This window comes from Echeneis naucrates, chromosome 11, assembly GCF_900963305.1.
Source record: "Echeneis naucrates chromosome 11, fEcheNa1.1, whole genome shotgun sequence".
NCBI classification, from domain to species: Eukaryota; Metazoa; Chordata; class Actinopteri; order Carangiformes; family Echeneidae; genus Echeneis; species Echeneis naucrates.
In genome coordinates this window covers 3,398,046-3,403,654 of record NC_042521.1, presented here as the reverse complement: position 1 = coordinate 3,403,654, position 5,609 = coordinate 3,398,046, and positions in this window count along the sequence as shown.

Here is a 5,609-nt window from a genome sequence, read left to right as displayed (position 1 = left end):
GGTCGGCCTGAGGATCAAAGACTTCGAAAATGTTGCTTAATGGAGTCTGTTAAGGGGGAATATTGTTTCCTGAGTGCCTGCTGACCTTTTCAGAGGCAGGCCGCTGCAGCTGGAGATGTAAACACAGATTACAGCCAGTCTTCTGACACCATAAAGCCACAAACATCGACAGATAAGTGCTCCCTTATCTCACCTTCAATAAAACACGGTCGTGAATAAAAACGCGCTCGCTTCAAATATCCAGAGCAGCCCAGACTCATCCAAACATCAGCAACGCTTCAATACCAAAGGAAACCAAAAAACACCACAAACACTGCAGTCAGACCGGAGAGCTGAATTTAAAACACCGTTTTCACACAGGAAGTGCTTCTGCAGCCTTCAGCAGCTGGTGAAATGGGTGCTCTGGGGGTTCAGTTTGTGTCTGAGTGTGAACGACATTCATCGTTCATCGGCAGACACGGAGGGGGAGCATCAGATCTCCATCAGGAGTTCTAACAATCAGACCCAGATTTATTTTTTTCTGCCATTTATGGTCGTCTTTCCACACCAAGAGGAGATTCAGTGATTACCTGTCAGTCGTTTGTTTAAAGGGAATTAGAAGAAAATGTGCTAATCACGTTTGTAAGTTTAGATTTACAAATTTAAGGACATTTTTATTCAAAGGACACGACACCTAAATGATTTTAGCAGCTGCTACAAGTTTACTGACGGATAAGACGGCAAAGTGACTGCTAACACTCTCCGACATGTACGATTGTAGTGACACAAACATCACACAACAAACATCTTATCTGCTATCTCTTTGGTTTGGTGGCCACGCCCACTAATGATATCACTGCGTACTGACACATAAGCTGCACATAAGAGTGGACGTGAAGAGCGACGCCGATGTTGAAGAGTCCTAAATCTGCATTCCACCTGATGACCAGCAGGAGGCAACGTCACTGGAAGCTGACTTGAAATCTACGGGAAAACGAAGCTCCTTACACTGGATTTATTAGCTCAGTGAAGGCTTTTCATGCAAAACGATTGTCTCTGTCTCAAGTTTCAGGTGTTCTAAAATAGAGCGTGAAGTTAACTTCTGAATCTGTGGCCCCATTTAGAGGAAAGTACACGATAACACAGGGGACGCATTGGGCTACTGTGTGATTCACACACTGCAGCAGTAACGACAACCTGCAGGGGAAAGCACAGAGCAGGTCTGATCCATCCAACAACCCTCCACCACAGCAAACCACATATCACCATTCCTTGATGTATAACTGGCAGATTAATTTATAAAAGAAATACCTGATCAACTAATTTTCTAGCATACCCCGTGTTATTAACTGTGAATATAATATACAGCACAATTTACCACTTAAACTCCTTTAAATGAGCCGTGTTCCACACAAATATCTTCTAATATCCCAAAACAAGATAAATCTGAAGTTTCTAATTCTGTTTGGTTACACAGAAGCGTCACAGTTTCTCTAGTGTGACAGACTGTATGTATATAGTGTGTATTAGAGGTAAAGTGTAAATAAGGGAACGTGTTGACTGGAGCTCTATAAGATCCAGCTCAGCATCTGTGTTTGTGACTTTGAGCAGAGGCAAAGTGAATGTGGTGTTTGGTGTGTGTGGGTCTGTGTTTTAGCACCACGTCAAACACAAATTTAACAAAGCATCGCTTCTGAGCCGTCAGTGAGCTGGTGAACGTGGCCTGGCAGACGTGTGATGTTTAGATATGCTGATGTTACTTGGCGTCTTCAGCCTGATCCGTGACCGTTTACGAATCTCTGAGCACAATCCACCACATCCGGGGGGGGAGGGGAGGGGAGAGGGGAGGGGGGGGGGGCATAATTGGGCAGCAGCAGATGGAGCGGAGGAGGCTCTCGCTCTCAAATGGGGTTTTACTCACTTTGGTCTGTGGACAATTTCAAATAACAGCTGTTGCTTTATTTTAATGATTGTACCAATGCTGGACATGCTGCTTCGAGTGCCAGTAGATTCATGCAATTGTGTAGGTTACCTGTGTAGCTAATGTGATTTGTGTTATTTATGGCAAGTCATCTGTGTATTTTTACGCTGTCTTACTTTCATTGTTGTCTGTTAAAAACACTGAAAATGTTGTGTGCGTGTTGCCTTTTTGGTCCATGTGATCCTGTCAGTATGTTTATGGTTAACTTGAAACTGTTCATTTGTATATTTTATCTTTATGTTACAAATAAAGATATTGGATTTCTTCACAGAGAAAAAGTCCAGTTCTGGTTGTCAGCCTCTCATTTTTGTTTGAACGTTTTTCAGATGTGAATTTTGTTATTTTGATCACAGTAATGCAAATGAAAAAATCTGTATTTTAATGAATACATATATATTAACACTGGTAGTATACATCTATACTCCTCCAGCAAAGGTGGTGATTGTGACGACTGTAGGATTTATTATTTATAAATCATCTTATAAACAACTTACTGTTCATAATAAATCAGACAGCGTTGACTTTCAGACAGTGAACATGTCTAACCGCTGCTGCCTGCCTCATCCATCACCACATTATAAAGACTGATTTGTGTCAAGACAGGTTTCCTACATGGCATTTACCACAACATGAGCATGTGCACTGGATTTCCCACCAATAAATGTAAATTCAGCTGTAACATCTGACCGATCATGCTGTAATACAAACTGCCTGAGAGCAGTCTCACTGAAACGATCATTTACAGCCAACTCCAGGACATTGTGTGTGTGTGTGTGTGTGTGTGGTTGGAATTTCAAAAAGGCTTCACACAATTTCTGTGGAGTATAAATAATGTTTGACCACCGCTGCACCTGCTCTTACTCAGCTGTGAGAGTTATAAAAAAAAAAATAAAAAAATCACCTATAGATGAAGACAAACTGCTCACAGAAACACAATAAGCTTCAGTCGGTCCAGCCATCACGCCCTCGACACATTAAAGTTAATATCACATATTCTCTATATGTACATAAAATGACCCTGATTCTAAACATGTACCTCCATTGGTGCCTCGGCACACTGACGGCTTCAGGTGTCTTTGCACAGACCACACTGAGATATTTCCGTCTGGACCTAAACTCCAGGCCCTGATGTTTTTCCCGAAGAAGTGCCGTCACCATGGTTACTGGATATGGGGAAAACAAAAAACATAACAAAACAAAACAAAACAAAAAAAAAGTCAAGTTTGATATGGTCTATAATCCTCTGGGAGGAAGCAGCGCAGACACCAGAGGATGGAGGCTGTATTGTTGTTTGGGTGAATTGACCCTCTGAGGAAACAGAAGAAATCAATGTCAGCTGCGCTTTGACAGCTCAGACAGAGACGCAGTCAGACGGGCGTTCAGGAAGAGAAAACGTTCTGTCTTTTCTGTAAGTTGGTTTTGACTGAGAGACCCAGCGGCTCTCTGCTCTCGTACGTCTGCAGCACCTTCAACGCCACGTGCCATAATCTGACATGCTCTGTGGCGGGGAGTTTTTTTTTTTTAAAGAAAAAAAATATAAAGCAGTACTCATGTCTGACTTCACTAAACTTACATAATAGCACTTACAGCTGAACCTTTATTAAGCTGAAGTGTTACTGTTGTCGTCACCCACTGTGAGCTGGGATTGGCTCCAGCATCCCCCCCGCGACCCAGAAACAGATAAGTGGTAGAAGATGAATGAAAGAATGAGTTATGGTTGAAGTCTAATCTGACTTTAATCTTTTTAGATTGGTTTCTTATTTGTAATTTGCTTTTACTATCTATGAAAAGCTTGTTTTATTTCTCCACAGAAATTGCCACCAAGGGAAGGAAGCTGTGACAGAAAGCGAAATGATTAGATTAACAAAAACTCTAATGAATTGTATTCATATTATGAAAGCAGCACTTGTTTGATTGACATCTGATTTCTGGAAATTGCAGCGACGACACACGTCAATTAGCCATTAGCAACAAATCCAAATATCCAAATAAGAGAAACACTTCAAATCATGTTCCTGTATGACAGGATATAATTAGCAGGAAGTCTGCAGGATACAGGCCCAGAATTAGATGAATCACATTAGTGCCCCCCCCCCCAGAGGTTAAATAACATCCACACTCCAATATTAAGTAGTCTGAGTTAAGCTTAATCAAGTGCCAGAAGAGATGGGGGGGCAGAGAGCGGACTGATGAGAGGAAAGTTGAGTGAGTTACATGCAGAACAAGAGGTAGAGGTACCTTCAGAGGGAGGCTGAGCAGAGAGCACGGAGGCGCAGATAATAAGGAACTTTTTGGCTCATTAGCTCTGAAATAAACGTGTTTCCAGCACAATGAAAAGATAACGGGGCTGTAACGTTCCTTATGAACCGGACAGAGGGCGCAACAAAGGCAAAGGGGGGCGGTGGGGGGGTGTAATTATAGCTGCTTCAGCTTTTATGAGCAGCACAAACTGCTCAAAGAGAAGTTACACTTTCTCCAAAGAATGTCTCTAAAACTTGGATACATCTTCTCTTTGAATTGTCTTTGTGCCGAAAAGTCCTTAAGAATTCACTGGAGCCTGTAAATCTACATTAATGAGTGGTTATCTTAGCTTAGCATAAATCTTAGAAGCAGTCTCAATGCCTTCATGGAATATGATCATTTTAAAGTCTATTTTCCAAAATGGGTGATTATTATTCCCTTGACTGACAGTTTTAACAACCTCTTTCAGCCCTCTCATCGCTGAAAGAAGAGAGTTATTCAGGTACGATACCTGTTATATAATTACTTCACTTCCAACGTTGCTATTCGTATTCATTACTGAAGAATGTGCAATCAACCCGACACAGATCTCCCCATGTGTCCTCCTCCTGCGGAAACCTGCGGGTTTGTTTACTTTAATGGTTTAATCATTTAAAAGCCAATTGTACCTGCGAAATGGAGGAAGTGTAGCAGGAAAACTTAAATGTGATTCACGCAGAGTTAAAGGAGAGCCGGGGTTATTTTTAACAAGAACGGAGTAAAAGGAATCATTGTGTTTAGGATTGTGTGTGTTTACACAGTGCACAGTGATACCTGCACTGTGTGTACTCAGATTATAGTAGTTTCCGTTGGTTTTTAATCTCAGACTTTAATTTCTTAATCTGTGTTCCTTTCTTTAGATTATATTATGTTATGAAAACACATTGTAATAAAGACTCATTATTTTTATTTCACCTGAAGAAGAGCTCATCTAATTTCTTAACTTTGGGCAAATCTTAGTTTGAACTGAATGAAGATTTTGAAAGATAATACTTGTGGAGTCAAGATTTCAGTTGACATTTTTATTGAAAATAGTGATACTATAATCTTCACTGGGTATGTGTGTCAAACAACACTTCATCTATTGTGACATATTTGGCCTTTGGCAATGTTGTGATATTGATTATATACTTTATTTGTGATATAACATTAGTCTGTATGAAAGAAGTTTCTCCTTCACATCTTTCATGTATCAGCGGGCACCCACTTTGGTTTCTTGCTGTATGAAGTAAAAGATGATGACTCATAACGTGGCTCCAGTAAGTTTCTGTTGCTGTTGTCTGTAATTGTTTAGATATGAACAAACTAACACGTAGTCCAAAAAACCCTGACTTGCACTGCATTTTACTCAGGTAAATTGTGATTTTTA